A 19,883-nucleotide genomic window follows, 5' to 3' on the forward strand; every position below is an offset into this window, starting at 1 on the left:
GTTCAAGTCTATCATAGTGTTCGGGACCTGTTTGAGGGCAATGTGCAGCGGGCTCCAAGGGGAGTTTGTGGATCCATGGCATTCTAGGCTACCCTGCCACTCTCAGTGGCAGGCAGGATGACACTTCTGAAGATGATCGTGCTGCCCCGTCTGCTGTATCTTTTCACGACCTTACCAGTATGGATTCCGAACACCTTCTTTAAAGAATTGAACTCTATTTGTCAAGGGATTTATATGGGGGGCAGGCAGACGAAGACTGGCACTCACGACACTGCAGCGTCCACTCGAGGAGGGAGGACTGGCCGTCCCCGATTTCGAGGCTTATTATCTAGCAAGCCAATTGCAATGGCTGACCAGATGGATTGCGAGCCACACAATGCAAGATGGTGAGATTACGGCTTTCAGCCCTGACCTACCCTTGCTGACTAGGGTTGTCTTTCACCTCGGCCTCCCATCAACCTTTAGATTCAATGAATTGATAGTAATTCATAAATACTGGCAGCGTCACCTCCGGAAAATACGACTTACTAGCCCATACGCACCTGAGATACCACTGAGATGTCTATTGACACTGCCACACGGGGGGATTGGGGAAGACTCTTGAGGTGGGAGGCGACAGGAACAACTACCTTGGGTACCCTGTACGAAGCCGACTCCCTGCTACCCTTCGAAGACTTTCAAGTCAGGTATCGAATTCCTGCAGGACACTTTCTACTCCACAACGCATTCACTGACACGATGGGTCGGCACTGGCAGACTGAGAGAACAGAACCACCCATATCAAAGGTGACTCAATATCTGGTGAGCACCACGGGGACACATAGGGCCGTGACCTGCCTTTACAGAAAAATAACGACTACGATATGTCAACCGCTGATGGCTCTTAAACGAAAGTGGGAAGTAGACTTGGGGTCTCCCATAGCAGATACTGACTGGCAAAAAATCTTGACTTGGACTCCGCGAGCCTCTAGGAACGCCCGATTCAAATTGATCAACATCTATGTTTTACACACAGCATACTTGACTCCAGGCAGGATCAGGAGACACCTCGGGCGACAGAGGCTAGATGTCCAAGATGTGGGGAGGAGGGAGCCGAATTCATCCACATGTTTTGGCAATATCCAACATTACGTGAGTACTGGTGCTCGATCACACAACAACTTACTGAAACTATTGAGTGGGAGATACCTAATGATCCCAGACATTGGGGGTCATTACGACCACCAGGGCTAAAGTGGCGTCCGTACCGCCAACAGGCTGGCGGTACGGAGACCCGTATTTCGACCGCGGCGGTAGCGCTGCGGTCTCACCGCTGGGCCCTAGCCCCGGCGGTAATAATCCGCCAGGGCAGCACTGCAAGCCTCGCTGCCCTGGGGATTATGACTTCCCTACTGCCAGCCTGTTTCTGGCGGTTTGCACCGCCAGGAAAAGGCTGGCGGGAAGGGGAGTCCTGGGGCCCCCTAATAGGGCCCCATGCAGCTTTTCACTATCTGCATAGCAGACATGGAAAGATAAATAGAGCCGACTACTGGTAGACACCAGGGACCCGAAAACCACTGACATACTAAAGTAACTAGGCACACGAGCGACAAGAGTGGAGGGAGGGGTGAGTGGGGGAGTTTGATCCTCTCTATGGGGGGCCACAATATTGAGATGTCAAGAGTTTCTCCTTTGCTCTTATATAAGACTTGGTCCATAGAGTCTTTAGTAGATGCTTATGCACACGCTGTGATCCCATAAATGCTACAAGTCGCATGTCAAGCAACGATAACTGTAGATCAAGGGATACGAGCTACCGGCAAATACTGACAAGGTACACTATTGTTGAGTCCCGGGGCCCTCCTCGGGGGGAATGCGTTGTATTGCATGTGTTATACAAAAAAACAATAAAATATGTTTTAAAAAAATGATAAAATCAGTGCGCCACGAGGCACACTGACGTAACAGTTAGTTTTTCCAACCAGAGCAGGAAGCGGAGGTAAGGCTGCTTTCTGCTCTGGTGGGGAAAACAGCCCCAAAAGGGCCTCTCAAGCCTTCAGGAAGGCCCTGCTTGAAAGGGGACATTCTCTCCTTTCAAACAAGGCCTTCCTGAAAGCATTTTCTGGGCATGGATCGTCCATGCCCAGATAACCCTACTAGACACCAGGGATGTCACTTGGGGGTTTGGCCCCTTGAAAATGTAGAGAGATTCTAAAGAGGGCGAGAAATCCCTCACAAATATATATATATATCTATATATACCCACATATATGTATGTATATTAGGTGTCTAGAGATTACGTTTGTCATTGCATGTGGGGTTTCAGTTTGGGCTGAAAGTGATCTCCTTATATGTACATGTGGAGAGAGATCCACTCTCTTTCTACATATGTGTATAGGAAATATATATATATATATACATATATATATATATGTATAACACCTTTAGGTAGCAATAAAAATAATTCTTATGATTATGTTCCTGCTACAGAAAGAGGTCTAACTTTTATTTAGTGGCAGTTTTGATGCCATAAAGTAGTGCAGAAGGTTTATATGTTTGCTGCAAAGAACACATCTGCATTTTATTTATGTGAATTGCTGAGTGGATTAGTAAAGCCAGCCTTTACCTGCGCTTTAAAACAAATGAAATATATGTGCAAGGGGAACTATGGAGAGATGTAGGGCAATTTTGCTGGGTGGTAGTGAGGGAATCCAAGGAGGAGGTCATGGGAGAAGGAGCAGCAACAAAGGCTGTGGCACTGGGCACCACAAGTGCTAAAGATTGTGATGCTGGGTATGTGGTACAGTGACGTGATAGTGTGTCTTTTTTGATTTTTTCAGTGTCTTCATAGAACCTGCTGATGGAGGGTAGAATCAAAGGTAAGGTGACTGACATTTACTGTTGCACACATCAAGCATGCACACCTGCTAGCAATTTTGTCACCATATCTGCCACCTATGTACGCTAATGTTTTAGAGGGACATTTTAGCCAGTAGCAGGGTTCGCATCTCATTGGATGACTGCTGCTGAAGCCGTAACTCAGGTTATGGTGGACAGTTCTGAGGAAGGATCAGAGACTGAGACAGCAGATACTGAGACAGCATCGGAGGGAGAGGACAATGGCGCAGAATCTGGGAGTGATTTTTCAGTTGGTGGAGTCCCATCTGACGACACCGCTTCCAGTTATTCTGAGGGAGACAATGAGGACAGTCGTGTTGTCCCTTCGCAAGCACAGTCTGTGCAGCAGGACAGCAGTGTGTTAGCCCAAACAAGAGAGGAGGTGAGTATGGCAGGAAGCACAGAGGGGCACACTTATGAACCCCCAGTGCCACAGGAGCATCACTTTATGTGACGGTACTGTATCGCTATGCCCTGAGCCGTATTAACAAGGTGGCGTTAAGCCACTTTTTGTGGCTGAACACCACCTTGTAAATACAGCCACTTTGCATGCAGCATTTTGTGTGGAAGGGGAGTGTAATGGGTGTTGCTGTGGTTGTGCCACAGCAACACCCATTGCATTTTGACGCTGCCCCAGATTTATGTGTTTCCGTAAACCTGAGGCAGCACCAAACTTTTACCCCCCCCCCAGGGGTGGCATTAGCAAGGCACAACAAGGAGAAATACTTGTATTCCTCCTAGTTTTTAACATTTCCTATGCGTGCTGCATTTTGCAGCACACACAGAAGTGCCAAATCGTCATTAGTGATTGTTTATGTGCGGGAAGGGACACTTTCCTGCACATAAACAATCAAACTCGTCAATGCAGACATCCTTGCACGTAGGGCTGCATCATATTCTCATAAATATGGCGCATCCCTGTTTTTTTTAAAGTGATGCAACACAGCACTGCCAATTTTGGCGCAGCACCGTGCTGCACCACTTTTTAGTAAATCTGGCCCAGACAGTGCTTTCTTGGCAGGCCCCCAATTTACTTCAGCCCCAAATTCCACCTTTTACTGGTGACGCTGGATGTAAAGTAGATACAGCCAAGTTTTTGCCAGTTGACTACGTCCATGTATTTTTGGATGTCGAGTTTCTTCAGCAAATTGTGCAGCAAACGCATTTGTGCTCCAAACAATTTCTGAGGGTACTTGGAGGCTCTCTAGGGCCCCGTTCTAGGGCAAACCAGTGGACTATCACTTCGCTGGTGGAGTTTAAGATAGTTTTGGCCCTTATGCTCAAAATGGAGTCAGTGCAGTCCTGCTGGATGATTCTCATGGTTTGGGTAATCCCTATCATCACACAGGGCTGCGACAGGGAAGACCCCAATTGTACTGTGGAAACATCAAAATTATCTCTCACAAACAACCTGGTTTTGTGAGGCAGGCACCTGCGTTTTGTGTCCTGGGCTCAGCGGCCATTTAGGGAAACCTGCCAAACCCAGACATTTCTGAAAAACAAGACACCTGGGGGAGTCCACAGAGGTGTGGATTGTGTGGATCCCCCAAAGTTGTCTTACCCAGAATACCCTGCAAAGGTGAAACATTGAATAAAACTCAATTTTTCCTCACATTTCTGTCACGCAAACCACAGGAATATGCAGGGATCCTCAAAATTCCTATCACCCGGCATTTCCCCATTGGTCTCTATAAAAATGCCACCCCACTTATGTGCCTGTGCCTAGTGCGTGTGTCAGGAATGTATTACCCCAGGATCAACAGAAGCCCTCATAAAAGACTACCATTGACCGCTGTGCCCAGGCACACCAATGGGTTAGCATTTTTATCGGGACAAGTTGGGGAAGGCTGGGGGATAAGCAGTTTATCGATCCCTGCACATTCTTGAAGTTTACATCACAGAAATGCAGAGAAGAATACCTCTGCAGGTCATTCTGGGGGGCAAAAAAAAATTGGGGAAATCTTCACAAGCGATACCTGGACTCCCCTTGATGTCTACTTTACAGACACGTCTAGGTTTAATAGGTTTCCCTAAATGGTTCTGATCCCAGGACTGATTAGTACACTCACCTCAGTTCTCATTATTGCCACAGTACATTTTGGGACCTTTCCTGTCACCAGTATGTGGCCTACCAACCACAAGTGAGGTAATATTTTTATCGGGGGACCTGGGGGAATGCAAGGTGGAAGGAAGTTTGTGGCTTCCCTGAGATTCCAGAACTTTCCATCACCGAAATATGCATAAAAAGTGTTTTTAAAGTGAAACTTTGAGGTTTGCAAAGGAGTCTGTGACAGAACCCAGTGAAAGCCCCACATGTCACACCATGCTGGATTCCCCTAGGTATCTATTTTCCAGAAATGTACAGGTTTGGTAGGTTTCCCTAGGAGCCGGCTGAGCTAGAGGCCGAAATCCACAGCTAGGCACTCATCTATTTTCTTTGGGAAAATTTGATGTGTCTGTGTTGTGTTTTGGGGCATTTCCTGCTGCGGGCACTCGTCCTACCCACACAAGTGAGGTACCATTTTTATCAGAAGACTTGGGGGAATGATGCATGTAAGGAAGTTTGTGGCTCACCTCAGATTCCAGAACTTTGCAGCACCGAAATGTGAGGGAAAAGTGTTTTTTAGCCCAATTTTGAGGTTTGCAAAGGAGTCTGGGTGACAGAACCCAGTGAGAGCCCTATATTTCACACATCCTGGATTCCCCTTGGGGTTTACTTTAAAAAATGTACAGGTTTGGTAGGTTTCCCAAGGTGCCGGGTGAGCTAGAAGCCAAAATCCACAGCTAGGCATTTTCCAATAAACACTTCTGTTTTCTTTGGGAAAATGTGAGGTATCCACGTTGTATTTTGGGGCATTTCCTGTTGCGGGCACCAGGCCTACCCACACAAGTGAAGTACCATTTTTATTGGGAGACTTGGGGGAATGCTGGGTGGAAGGAGGTTTGTGGCTCTCCTCATATTCCTGAACTTTGCAGCGAAATGTGAGGAAAAAGTGTTTTTTAGCACAATTTTGAGGTTTGCAAAGGAGTCTGGGTAACTGAACCTGGTGAGAGACCCAAATGTCACCCCATCCCAGATTCCCCTAGGTGTATAGTTTTTAAAAATGTACAGGCTTGGTAGGTTTTTCTAAATGCCGGCTGAGCTACAGCCCAAAATCCACAGCTAGGCACTTTCCAAAAAACGCATTAGTTTTCAATGGAAAAATGTAATGTGTCTTTGTTGCGTTTTGGGGCATTTCCTGTCACGGGCACTAGGCCTATCCACACAAGTGAGGTACCATTTTTATCAGGACCCTTGTGGGAACACAGAATAGAAGCACAAGTGTTAATGCCAATTGCCTTTCTCAACAAGTTTGCCTTCCAAATGTAAGGCAGTGTGTAAGAAAGAAGTCATTTTGCGAAATGCCCTGTAATTCACATGCTAGTAATGGGACCCCCGAATTCAGAGATGTGCAAATAACCAATGCTTCTAAACTCCATATTTTGTGCCCATTTTGGAAATATATAGGTTTCCTTGATACCTATTTTTCACTCTTTATATTTCACCAAATGAATTTCTGTATGCAAAGTAAACCCATTGCAAGGTACAGTTCAATTATTGGCTCTGGGTACCTTGGGTTCTTGATGAACCTACAAGCCCTATGTTACCCCACAACCAGAAGGGTTCAGCACATGTAATGGTATATTGCTTTAAAAAATTTGCCATAGCTGGAAAAATTTACAGTAGAAAGCGTAGACAGAAATGGCTGAATTTTAAATTCAATTTCAACATTTGTTCATTTCATCTGTTACTTTCTATAGGAAAACCTTGAAAAATCTACACAAATGTCCCCCTGCTGAATTCAGAATTTTGTCTACTTAGCAGAAATGTTTAGCTGTCCAGGATCCACCATTTGTTTCGTACCCATTTCTGTCACTAAATGGAAGGAGGTTGAAAGCACAAAAAATAGTAAAAATGGGATATGTCCCAGTAAAATGCCAAAACGGTGTTGAAAAATTTGGTTTCCTGATTCAAGTCTGTCTGATCGTGAAAGCTGGGCTGGGAAGACAGTGATTTTAACACAACCAACCCATTGTTGATCCCATTTGCAGGGAGGGAAAAAACAGATGCTTTCTTCTGCAGTACTTATTTCTCATTTTCCTCCCAAAAAATATTTTTTTCTGTATTTCGCCTAATTTCTCCGTCTCCTCCAGGGGAACTCACAAACTCTGGGTACCATAGGAATTCCTAGGATGTTGGAAAAAAAGGATGCAAATTTGGTGTGGATAGCTTATGTCGACAAAAAGTTATGGGGATCTAAGCACAAACTACCCCAAATAGCCAACAAAGGCTCAGACCTGAGGGGTTTGGAGGGGGGCAGCAGCTAAGGGGTTAAACTCCAGGCCACCCACCACTATACATTTTTAAACTCTAATTTAAGTACAAAGAAAATACTGGTGCATGCCCAAGCAAACATGCATCCTTATTCAACAGTTTTGGAAGTTGCTTGTTCAATTTCACACAAACAAAGTCCCATATTTACCAGTGGCCTGAGCCACCGGTGCATCACTATTTGTGATGCACTGGCATTGCAGGATGCTGACCCATATCTACAAGGCCACACAAAGCCACTTTGCATGGCTTTTCATGGCCTTGCTGATATGGAATAAAGCAATGCAGCACAAGTCGCTGTGTTGCCTTACTTTGCATCAGGGAGGCGTTTCATGGGTGTTCCCACACAACTTCCATGGATTTTGAAGCATTCCCAGATTTACACAAGGTTTTGTAAACCTGGGAATGCATCAAAAGCCTACGCCACCCAAGAGGTGGGGTAAGAGTGATTGCAATGGGAAGAAATATCTTTATTTCTCCACGGTTTTCCACTTTCTATGTCTGCTGCATTCTGCAGAACATACAGAAGGAGGAAATCACCTGCATTGATTGTTTTTGTGCAGGAAGGTGTCCCTTCCTGCACAAAAACAATCATCCCCACAATGCAGGAACCCTTGTACCATGGTGTGAGGATGTCTGCATTTGTGCATGGCAGCAATTTGTGCGCCACGCAGCCAGGGGAGGACAGAAATGCTCCATATCTTGTAGATATGGTCCATTTCTGCCCGTTCCTGGTGGTACAGGGCTGCGCAGCAAGGCACTTGCTGCACCGCCCAGTGTCAAGAGCCTTGTAACTATGACCCAATGGACTCCCGCCCTAAGGTAACTATGACTCGCGCCCTCGCCATGCACAGTTTTCTTATCAATTATTTCATTACAAAAGTTGCAGTGACAATATCAAAGATGCCATAGAAGATATCATCAATGATATAATATCCGGAGTATTAAGCTGTGCATGGCGAAGGCAAGAGTTATAGTTACCTTAGGGTGCAAGTTATAGCTACTTGAAAAACCTCTATAACTGCTAAGTTTCTCTGTTTTTGCACAAATTTGGAACAAACTATAACACCCTTGTAACCTTTGTTTTTTTAAGTATATATATATATATATATATATATATATATATATATATACATACATACATTTATATATATACATATATATATCTATATATATATATATATATATAGATATATATACTTAAAAATAAATCTATATAATATTTTCATATAACAAATGTTTTTTACTGTCACCGATCTTCACAAATTTATCACAACGTTAGACAGACAGGGGACTGCTCTGAGGGTCACGATGTCATTGTGAATATCGCACACTGTCAAAACATAATTTTTATAGCAGCTTAATTTTAGTTTTTAAGACCCCTATTTTACATCCCTGGGGTCAGGGTATCATCATCCTGAACCCGTTATTTCACTTTTAATGTTATTTTTTAGCCCTTGGGACCATCTCCAATTATTGAAAATTGTGGGCGCAACTTTCTAGTCAGGTTGTAAACAGCCAATTACAACATTCCTAATGTTGCATGCATTCGCAAATATGCCAGAGACATACAAATTTATTTCTACTTCATTTTCTCTTAATCTACTGAACAGATTGATGTCAAATAAACAAAAGCATAATCAGCATACTAAAAACTACGTTTTTGTCAATTTCTGTGTAATTCCATCCAGTGCTTCGAGCTGTAGCTTTCTTCTAAGGTTCTATGGAAATTACCATGGGAGACACACCTTCCCCCCACTATTTCTGAACCCCCACTTGATGAATCACTGGCACACTTTTTTTGGAAAATTTCTTCAAATGGTGCCAAAGGTATAGGCAAGTCAAAAACTATTTTCTTATGGAAATATGGTCCTACGTGTAGCTACCTACTATAACTATAACTTGCGCCCTGCCATGTACAGTTTTCTCATCAAAAATGTTACGGAGAAATTACATTGATATTATCCATGATGGTATATAAAAGATGTCATGAATGCCATAATTTGTGGGATAATTAGAAGTGCATGGTGAGAGTTACAGGCACGACTTACTTAAGGTAACTCTAACTATAACTGGTGAATTTCTATGGTTCTGTTTGTTTAAAATGTGAGCCTAACTAAAAGGTCCCTGTAACCTTTGTTTTTTACAGTGAATTTCTATGCTTTTTTAAACATTCTATTTCCTAACTATAACTTCCCTGTAACAACCTTTGTTTTTTTTCAGTTAATTTCTATGTTTTTTTTAACGTGTTGTAATTTTCATTACTATATGTTAATCCAAACACAGCCTGTGGCCAAGCCCTGAGGCCATTCTCCTATGAGCAACCAACCTTGCACCGTGCACAGCTTTCGCCCATGCGCAGTGAAGTTCTGCAAGACCTGGCCTGCAGCCAGTCCCTGCAGCCAATCCCCCCACCCACCCATCCCATGCTGTGCATGGCAATTTGGCTGTGTGCAGTGGAAGTTGGGCACAGCCTCTCAGGGTGTCAGAATAGGTGTGAAAGGGTGTATCTGGATGTGAGAGTGGATGTGAGAGTCTGTCTGGGTTTGAGAGTGCATACATCTGTGTTTTAGTGAGTGCGTCAGTGTATGCACGAGTCTGTGAGTGGGTGAATGAGGGTGTAAGTGGGTGCGTGAGTGGGTGTGTGAGAGTCTGAGTGGGTCTGTGAGTGGGTGTGTAACTGTCTGTGGGTGTCTGTGAGTAGATGCATGAGTGTCTGACTGGGGCTGTGAGTGGGTCCATAAGTGTCTGAGTAGGTCTATGAGTGGGTGCATGAGTGTCTGAGTGTGTCTCTGAATAGGTGTGCATGTGTCTGAGTGGGTCTGTTAGTGGGAGAACGAGATTGAAAGAGAGGGAGAGAGAGAGAAAGAGAGTGAGAGGGACAGAGCAAGAGATTGAGTTTTTTAGGCTTCGATGTATGATATACTTAGAATAAAGAAAAATGAGCCTTAAACATTTGTATTTTAATAACTGAAAAAAGGAGGGAAACTAGTCCGGCTGAGCTATTCTACTTTTTATTTTTTATTTTTTTAGCCCTTTATGGGCTATCTGGGACCACAGGGGAGGCCTCAAGGGCTTCCCTGCAGTCCCTACATGTTTTTTTTATTTTTTATGATGAGGCCTTTACAATCTATCTGGGACAGCAGCAGAATCCTCTAGGCCTCCCCTACGGTCCTATTGCTTCAGCAATGAATGAGCTACTTTAAGTAGCAGCTCCCTGGTTGCTGGAGCAAAGCTTTTGTCTCTGTTCCCTGCATGCATATCTGTGTGCAGGGAACAGAGATGAAAACTCTGCTTTCTGGCAGCGTGACCTGCTTGAAGGATCCTGCTGTCAGAAAACGGAGTGTTTGCTGTGACTTGGCTGCAGCTATAAAAGCTGCAGCCAAGCCACAGCAAACAGCTATGTCCCAGGAGTGGCAACTCCAGCACATAGCAGCAGCCGGGTCCCAGAGCCATCATTGGCTCCTTGAGAGGGGTCTCATGTTCCCCCTCCAACAAGTATAGCTCCTGGGAGGTGGTGATCCCAAGGCTAAGGGGGTCCTAAGGGGACCCCCTTCAGTTCTTTTTAATCTTTACCCTGGGAAGGTGGTGGTCCCCTGGGCAGCAAGAGGGCTGCACACACACCCTGCACTCAATAGTAATCAGGTTTCAGGGAGGTGGCAGTCCCCGGGACGGGGGGCCGGGCACCCCCTGTTTAATTTATAAAGCCCTGGGGAGGTGTCAGTCCCTGGGAGGGTGGGGGGGACGGATGGCCCCCGCTTGTTAATTAATTAAAGCCAAGGGAGAGTGGTAGATCGCTAGGGCAGTGGGGGGAGGCTGATGGGTTCCCCATGCCAATAATTATTTTAGCCCAGGGGGGTGGTGGTCCTCAGGATGCAGCGCAGATGTGGGTACCCCTGCATATATATTTTATGCTTCACCCAAAGTACATGGTGGTTCCCAGGGCTGTGGGGAGGTCATACGGCCCCCGCGAACTCCAGTTAAAGAATGCCCCCAGGACTTGGACTTGGGGGCTTCAGAAAGATGAAGCGTGGGAGTGCATGCTTTGTTTTTTTAAAAAATTTATGCCAGATCTGCCTTGAATCACAGATACAAATAAAAAAAAATGCTTTTCACCCCTGAGGAGGGGGGGGGGTGTCCCTCTGGGACCCCACCACCACAGCTAAGGGGTCAGGGTGTCAGGACCCTGGACCGCTTTCTTTTTATTTACATTTTCTTCTGTGACTCAGCTGCTGAGTCTCAAGAAGGCTGCCAACACTTCTTGGTTGAAGTGTTGACAGACAATCAGATCTCAGCACGAGATCGGCAGGGGTCCTGAATCCTTCGCATCCCTATATATTCAAATTTGTTTTCCCCTTCATTTCTCAACACCTACTGAATGGATTAACACCAAAACAAAAAAGGGTCACTTTCTGGGCCAGGTCCTACCTTTTTGACAAATTGGTGTAATTCCTTCCAGTAGTTTTGGTGCTATCGCTGTTCAATTTTTCCTATAGAAAAAGGAATGGGGAAAGAGTGTTTTGGGACCCCTTCTTTTTCCTGCCACCCGGGATGGATCAGCCTGAAACTTTCCAGACAGCAGTTCAAAGTAGGCGTCATAGTTTCTTGGAGAATTTCATGAAGGTTCGCTAAGTGGAATCAAAGTTATTAACAAAAAACGCTTGTTCTATAGAAATTTGGTCCGACGGCCACTAGGTAATATAGATATAGCTATATACAGATACATATTTATATTTTCCATGGGTGGTTATAGTAAGGTCTGAGTTTCCATGGGAAAATAACTTTTTGATATTCTTATAACTTTAGCACTGTTTGATGAAAACTTTTCAAAATAAATGTTTACCCACCTCAGCTCCTTCCTGGATAGTTTGGGGTAATCCAACAAACTGGAGCTGAGAGTAAAGGAGGGTCTAAGAAACTAATTTCCTCATCCATTTTCTATAGATGTTTTATTTTAGGCAGTGCTACTACAATAACTGATGAGTGCATTTATACCGAATTTGCCAGGAAGCTATATCGTCTTCCAGAAAGGTTGCTTTAAATGATGGGGTGTAAATCTGGTCAGCAGTTTTGAGATTTTTGAGTTTGAGGGTTTCTTGCAAGAGTCCTTCAAGCCCAATTTGTAAAAAACAGGAGATTCTGATTTTCCAGGGGGTTCTTTTGCTTTTTGGACTGGTTCACTCTCCTGAAAGACATGCTCCCGTGGAGGCAAGCACTCTACTTGCCTGCTTGCAACATGAAGAAAAATGTTCCAGGTAGCCATTACATCCATATTTTGTCAAACAGCTCTTACTTGCAGAAAGAGGATTTTTCATCTGTTTCCCACACACAAATATACATGCACGGAAATAGATGAAAGACTTGCTCCCACAAGCAGCGAGCTGCGATTTAAAGCAGCTCCCCGCTAGTGGGAGCAAAGCTGGCTCCCACAGGATGCAGGGAGGCAGCTAGGACCACGGGGGCCTTGAGGCTCCACCCGTGGTCCTGTCACTCTCTTTTGCTCGTTTTCTTGCTATCTCTCTCGCCCTCTCTCTCTCTCTCTCTCTCTCTATCTCTCTCTCTCTCTCTTCCATAGATTGTTATTGCAATGGTGACTCCATACAATGATTTTAAAGCATCAAACTAGCAAGATGTTTGGTGCAAATGTTATACTTACCTTTTAATGGACATCAGGCAAGGGTCACTTCTGGTCTAATGTTAAAGCTCTTGTACTGTCAGAAGGTTGAAACTTCAAATCCTAGGGCCAGATGTGCAATTTTTTTTTCAGCAACACACAATTTGTAATTGTTTGCGAATCACGAAGGTGCGCATGGTGGAGTGCTATCTGGCTTGGGGATGTGGGCCTGTGGGTGTCCCTAGGCCAGGCCGGACATTGCAGGGTAGGTCCCATGTTGGGCAGGGTCTGATGTAAACTTCCTCCAACCAAGCTAGGAGGCATCTACTACTGGGCAGGCGTCTGTGGATCTCAGGTATGCTGCAATTGACGTTAGGTGTCCATGTCCATGGGCTGGTGACTAGCATTGTGACTGGTAGTGCATTGCCTAGTGTGTAGGACTGTTCCCTGTGTATGTGTTGTGTATGCCATCGGTGGTGTTGTTGGCGCCATTGACAAGTGTATCCTTTGTCTCTTCCCCCCTTTTTGCTTTGTCACCCTGTCCTTATGTGCATTAGCATCATCTGGCGGAGGAGCATAGGCACCAGTGACAGAGGGAGCTGCATCCCACAGGGCCCAGGAGGCCGAATCAACTGAAGGTGAGGGCACCAGTGGGACGGAGGGCAAGGGGAGCACCACGGCGGAGACTGGAGTGGACAGTTTGGACAGTGATACCTCCTCCGATGGAAGCTCCCTGGTGGTGGCGGACACCTCTGTGCCCACCCCAACTACAACTACAGCTGCCACCCCGTACCAGCACTGCCCTCCCAGCAGCCCCTCAGCATGTTTCCCGTGCCCCTTCACCAAGGAGGGTGGGCATCTCGTTCGCCCCAGGCACCTCAGGCCCTGCTCCAGTTAACCCTGCTGCCCTGAGTGAGGAGGCTAGTGACCTCCTGTGATCAATCTCTGTTGGGCAGTCAACCATACTGAATACCATCCAGGGGCTGGCAGCCCAAATGCAACAGACAATGCATTCCTGGAGGGCATTCACACTAGCATGGCGGCCCAACAGAGATCAATCCAGGCTCTGGCCTCCTCTTTGATCGCAGCCATTGTCCCTATTTCTAGCCTCCCCCCTCCAACTTCCTCTACCCAATCCCATTCCTCTCAACCCCAACCTATCCCAAGCACACAGGCAGACCAGCATGCACACAAGATAACACACAGGAGTGGTTCATGCAAACACAAGCACCACACATCATCCCACATGCACTCACACAAACACCATCCAGATGCAGACATATCAACATCCACTACCTCCACTGTGTCGCCCTCCTCCTTGTTGTCCTCCTCCCTCCCAGTTGCATCTACACTCACACCTGCATGCACTACATCCTCTTCCACTCCCATCATCACCATCAAGCATATCACTACATGCCCCTAATTGGCAGTCACCACCCACCATCCATGCACAGGTCCTCTGTGTCCTCTTCCACTGTGTCTGTGCCCCCTCCTCCGAAAGTACACAAATGCAAGCACTCAGACACCCAACAGCCATCCACCTCACAACAGCATCCAGCCCATGCACCTGCACCCAAAATCAGCAGACAGATACCTCCTACAACCACTTCCTCTTCCTCCACTCCCAAACCTTCACCCTCTCCCTGCCCCAATGTCTCTAAGAACCTTTTCCTCTCCACCGTTGACCTCTTCCCTACCACTCACCCCCATCCTTCACGTTGAGCCAGGGTGATCAGAACCCAGGCGAGCACCTCAGCCAGCCTGTCCATGGCCACAGTAGTGTCGACAGCTACACCAGGTGGGAGAGGATACTGGGCACCAGGCAGCCACACTGAAAGGGTGCCTCTACCAGGTGCTGTAAGGAAGGCTAAGGAGGCACTACCAGCTGCGTCAAGGAAGGGCAAGGAGGCACTCCCAGCTGCTTCAAGGAAGGGCAAGGAGGCACCCCAGCTGCTTTAAGGAAGGGCAAGTAGGCACTCCCAGCTGCTACAGGGAAGGGCAAGGAGGCACCCCCAGCTGCTACAGGGAAGGGCAAGGAGGCACCCCCATCTACTACAAGGAAGGGCAAGGAGCAATCCCCACCTGCTGACGGGAAGGGCAAGGGGCCTGCACCAGCAGGCAGGAAGGACAGGAGGCCTGGTGCTGGGACTCATTTGGAGCCCCCACCACCAACCATGGTAGTTCAGCCATCTGAGGCTGCAGGGGAAGGGTTGGAGCCTCCCCCAGCACTGCCAGCACCGCCACCAGCACAGCCACCAGCACCACTGCCAACAGCAGCAGCCCCAGTGGGCAGCCGTCCGAGGCCGCAGGAGAAGGGCTGGTGCCTCCCCCAACCACTGCCAGCACTGCCACCAGCCCCACTGCCAGCAGCAGCAGCCCCAGTGGTCAGCCATCCGAGGCTGCAGGGGAAAGGTTGGAGCCTCCCCCACCACTGCCAGCACTGCCACCAGCACCACTGCCAGCAGCAGGAGCCCCAATGGGCAGCCGTCTGAGGCTGCAGGGGAAGGGCTGGAGCCTCCCCCTACCACTGCCAGCACAGCCACCAGCACCAGCACCAGCACCTCTGCAACCAGCAGCAGCCCTAGTTGGCAGCCGTCCGAGGCTGCAGGGGAAGGGCTGGAGCTTTCCCCCACCACGGCCAGTTCTGCCACCAGCACCACTGCCACCACTGAGCAGCCGTCACCACCCGCGGACAGTGTGTAGTCCTGCCTCCATGGGCTGTTGTGCAGCCTGGGCCTTGCAAATCTTGTGGGTCTGACATCCAGGTGAGAGACTGTGACCTTGCAGTCCCCAAGATCTACATCACAGGGCACAATGCCCCCTTCAGAACCAGTGGAAGAAGCCATCCACTCACCCCATTCTCCACAGGATGAAGCTCACTGGGCACAATGCCCCCTCCAGAACCAGTGGAAGAAGCCATCCATTCAACCCATCCTCCACAGGATGAAGCTCACTGGGCACAATGCCCCCTCCAGAACTAGTGGAAGAAGCCATCCACTCACCCCATCCTCCACAGGATGAAGCTCACTGGGCACAATGCCCCCTACGGAACCAGTGGAGAAGCCATCCACTCACCCCATCCTCCACAGGATGATGCTCACTGGGCACAATGCCCTCGCCAGAACCAGTGGAAGAAGCCATCCACTAGAGAGACTGTAGCCTTGCACTCCCCAGGACCAAGCAGTAGGCAAACCACCCACTTGAGAGACTGTGGCCTTGCACTCCCCAGGACAGCGCTCAGGGAATGTTGCCCTCTCCAGGACCAGTGGTGTTGTACCATCTTCCGGCTGAGGTGCCCCCCCCATTCCCCATGGCCCTGAGGGGCCTGTCTATTTTCGGCCTGATGCCCCCACAGTGTTGTCTCCGTGTTGTTGCAGGAGTGAGGTGGGGCCTTGGCCTATGTGTTGTAGCTCTGTGGCCCATGGACATTGAGGACTGGGCAGTGCCCCTACATTTGTAAATATGAATATACGTTTAGATTTGGTGCACTTATTCATAGTATTTTATCGTATTACACTCACTTTCTTCAAATCATTTTTGTCCTTGCATTATTCCTGAGGAGTATGGGGTAGATATGTTATGTTGCTGCTTCTGGTTGTGTGTATGGTGTTGGCGTGGGTGTGTGTGTGTTGCGTGTGTGTGTCACTCTCTTTTTCCTCCCCCCTCCCTTGTGTGCTAGGCGGAAGTACACACTGTGGTCGTCTTCGCCAGCGTTGGTGCTCATAATGAAGCAGAAGGTAGACAAGCTTGGGGAAAACTTGCAACCTGGGCTCCATGGCGTCGTGGTTGTTCCCTGAGTCTCCACAAGTGAGTTTTTTGACTTCTGAGATCTGTTTCTGCCAGGTTTTTTATGTCTTTGGTACCGACCTGGAAAAAGTGGTGGATAGGCCGGTCATAATAGAGTGGGCGGTACATAGTCTTCTGTCTGGCTTTTGCCGGTTACCACTGTGGTGCTTGTTGATTCTGCCCTGGCGGTCGGTGTGTGAAAGTGTCGGTCTGTCTGAGCAGTTTCCGCCGTGGTCATGATTCCATTTTTGTTACCACCAGCCTGTTGGCAGTATTACCGCCGCATTATCACCGACCGCCAGAGTTGTAATGAGGGCCTATGTCTCTTGCCCTGGGGAAGGTTAGTTGGGGAGAATGTTGTTTGTTTATAGTTCAATCCACATTGTGTTGCCTGGAACAGTCATATAATTATGTAACAGAGAGTAGGGCACCTGTAGGGTGGACATGGGGCCTAGGCGCCGGTCACCAATTTCTCCGAGTTACTATTAATGGGTACTCCACTAATTGAAAATACCTTTCATGAAATGTTAGAGGGATACGCTCCATGACTAAGCGTAACAAGGTATTCTCCTTCCTTACTAGATGGGGAATTCAAATAGTGATGCTACAAGATACACATCTAGATGCTATTGAGGGCTGTGCCCTTCAAAAGCAGTGGAGAGGTCAGGTGTACTATTCCACTGATTCCGCCTTCGCCAGAGGGACCTTGATATGGGTCAAACCTGGGGTGCCATACCAACACATGAAGACCATCATAGACCCACTAGGCTGCTACACTATAATTGCCGGAAAGCTAGATGGGAGAGAGATAATACTGGGTAGCTTCTATCGCCCCAATACAGATCTGGGGGGATTTTTAGCCTCCATATCAGAACAACTGGCAACATACTTAATTCAATTTTATAGCAGACATGACCTTAGATAAATCACCCCCCACCTTTGTCTCCAACTAGTCAAATGGCCCAAATGTACCGCGCATGGCAGCAAAACTGGGGCCTAGTTGATGCTTGGTACATCCAACACACATACAACAGAGACTATAAATTTTATTCACCTATGCATGATCTACATCTCAGATTAGATACCTTCCTCTATACACAAGAAGTACATGAGCTAGTGCATCTGAGCGGATACCTGACCCGAACAATTTCAGACCATAACCCATTACTCCTTAGTCTTGGATGGTCACGGATACGGACGCCGATCCCTACATGGCAGCTCCAACCATTTTTACTAGAAGATGAGACCTTTAAACATACCATTAGCACGGCGATAGACACTTACTTCGAGACTAACGAGGGCTCGGCAACCTCAAAATGACTAAAATGGGACATGTTCAAAGTGGTTATTAGAGGGAATTGGCTGTCAGCCGCTGCCGGGGAACGTCGGGGGCTGCTTCGGGATATAGAAGTAGCTGAATAGGAACAGCGAAAACTACAGCAGAAACGCCACCATGCCCCGGAGCTCTACACGTCACTCCTAACTGCACGAGAGGCAACGGCAGTAGGGATAGGCCAATTGCGCTGTTATGATCACAAGGCCTTTTTAGCAGAAGGAGACTGTGCAAGTTCCTTACTGGCATGGTTGGCAAATCCAGCAAAAAGAGGTTCTGTTATATTTGATCTCACTCATCCTGAGGGGCATAGCATTAACTCCCAGACTTCAATTAATGACGAATTTCACAAATACTATGCTGACCTATACATCAGTAAGGTACACCAAACAGATGACTAGATTCATACCTTTCTAAGACACCTCCCGCTCCCTACTGTGTCGGAACAGAAGGCAACTAAATTGGGAGCAACGGTCACCATTACAGAGGTGAGAAACCATAGCCAGCATGGCATGTAATAAAATGCCTGGACCATATGGGCTGCCAATAGAATTTTATTCAACATATCTCTCAAAATTGGGGCCACGACTAGTGACCGTGTACGAGGAGGCCACTGTATGTCAGACCCTCCCTGGATCTGCCCGAGAAGCCCTGATTATCCCATTGCTGAAACCCAGAAAAACCCACACAGATGTGGCTTTCTACTGTCCTCTCTCGATCCTATCAGTAGATTATAAGATATCAAGTAAAATACTGGCGCTGCACCTCATGCGCCATATGCCACACCTGATACATATTCATCAGGCTGGGTTCATCCCAGGACATCAAACAGCGAAGAACATACAACGCCTTTTTGCTTTGCTTCATAGCAATGGTTACAAAAGGCAGGAGGCGATTATCTTTGCCATTGACTTTGAAAAAGTCTTTGATAGCCTGGAATGGCACTATTTATATGAAGTACTTCGTAAATTTGGGCTGGGGGACCGGTTCATAGACTGGATGAGACTTATATACTGACCTGATGGCCAGAGACCACACAGGTAGCACTATCTTGGAGAGTTACAGGGTGGCAAGAGGGACTAGGCAGGGCTGTCCTGTCTCCCCCCTGCTTTTTGCATTGGCAATAGAAACATTAGCTTGTATGGTCAGAACGGGAGGAACCTACAAGGGTATTCTCCTGCCAGGGCAGACCTACCATATTGCGCTATAAGCAGACGACCTCCTCCTCTTTTTGAAAGATGCAGGAGATGACCTCCAGAGAGCTCTGGACTTGTTAAAGAGATTCGGTGATCTGTCTGGGTTAAATGTGAATTTGCAAAAATCCAGCCTATTTCCGACAATGGAAGGAAGGACCGCTCCCGCAGACCTTAGGGACCTGCAGTGGGAATCTAGACACCTTACATGTTTGGGAGTTCAAGTCTATCATAGTGTTCGGGACCTGTTTGAGGGCAATGTGCAGCGGGCTCCAAGGGGAGTTTGTGGATCCATGGCATTCTAGGCTACCCTGCCACTCTCAGTGGCAGGCAAGATGACACTTCTGAAGATGATCGTGCTGCCCCGTCTGCTGTATCTTTTCACGACCTTACCAGTATGGATTCCGAACACCTTCTTTAAAGAATTGAACTCTATTTGTCAAGGGATTTATATGGGGGACAGGCAGACGAAGACTGGCACTCACGACACTGCAGTGTCCTCTCGAGGAGGGAGGACTGGCCGTCCCCGATTTCGAGGCTTATTATCTAGCAAGCCAATTGCAATGGCTGACCAGATGGATGGCGAGCCACACAATGCAAGATTGTGAGATTACGGCTTTCAGCCCTGACCTACCCTTGCTGACTAGGGTTGTCTTTCACCTCGGCCTCCCATCAACCTTTAGATTCAATGAATTGATAGTAATTCAT

This window comes from Pleurodeles waltl, chromosome 9 (genome assembly GCF_031143425.1).
Source record: "Pleurodeles waltl isolate 20211129_DDA chromosome 9, aPleWal1.hap1.20221129, whole genome shotgun sequence".
Taxonomy (NCBI): Eukaryota; Metazoa; Chordata; class Amphibia; order Caudata; family Salamandridae; genus Pleurodeles; species Pleurodeles waltl.